Here is a 547-nt window from a genome sequence, read left to right as displayed (position 1 = left end):
TCCCTCCAAACCAAAACAATTCTATGACTTTGTTGCTCAGAGCTCTCAGCTGGCACAGCCCATCCCTAAGGCACAACCCTCCAGCTCCTGGTGCTGCCAGGCAGGGTGGGCACCCAAGGCTGCCAGCAGGGTTGTGCCAGTGCAGAGTAACCTGGTGGCAGCAGTGCAGCCTGTGCTGGTGCAGAACGGGGCTCTCTGAAGGATTTCCCGCAGTCAGGACTCAGCCTCTGTGCACTGGTTTTCCTTTCCTCTGAAAGAGGGCAGCTCTGACAGGCGTGCTGGGACACCTTCCCCAGGCTGGTGTAGCTGGGGGTGGTGCCAGGGCAGGGCAGACCAGAGCAGAGGCAGATGTTTTAGGAGCACTCTGCATTGAGGTTCAACACGTCCATCCAGGCAGGCTGACAGTGAGCTGAGAACCCACCCGGCCCTGGGGCTCAGAGGAGCTGCCACCCTCTGACACTGGCTGATGGTGAAGCATCAATGCTCATCAAGAGCTAAAGGGCCCCAGGGGGGCAAGAGGCTGGGGCCAGACTCTTGTCAGTGGTGC

Source organism: Merops nubicus, unplaced genomic scaffold, assembly GCF_000691845.1.
Source record: "Merops nubicus isolate BGI_N331 unplaced genomic scaffold, ASM69184v1 scaffold31674, whole genome shotgun sequence".
NCBI classification, from domain to species: Eukaryota; Metazoa; Chordata; class Aves; order Coraciiformes; family Meropidae; genus Merops; species Merops nubicus.
The sequence above is the reverse complement of the archived record's forward strand: the minus strand, read 5'-3'. Positions refer to the sequence as shown.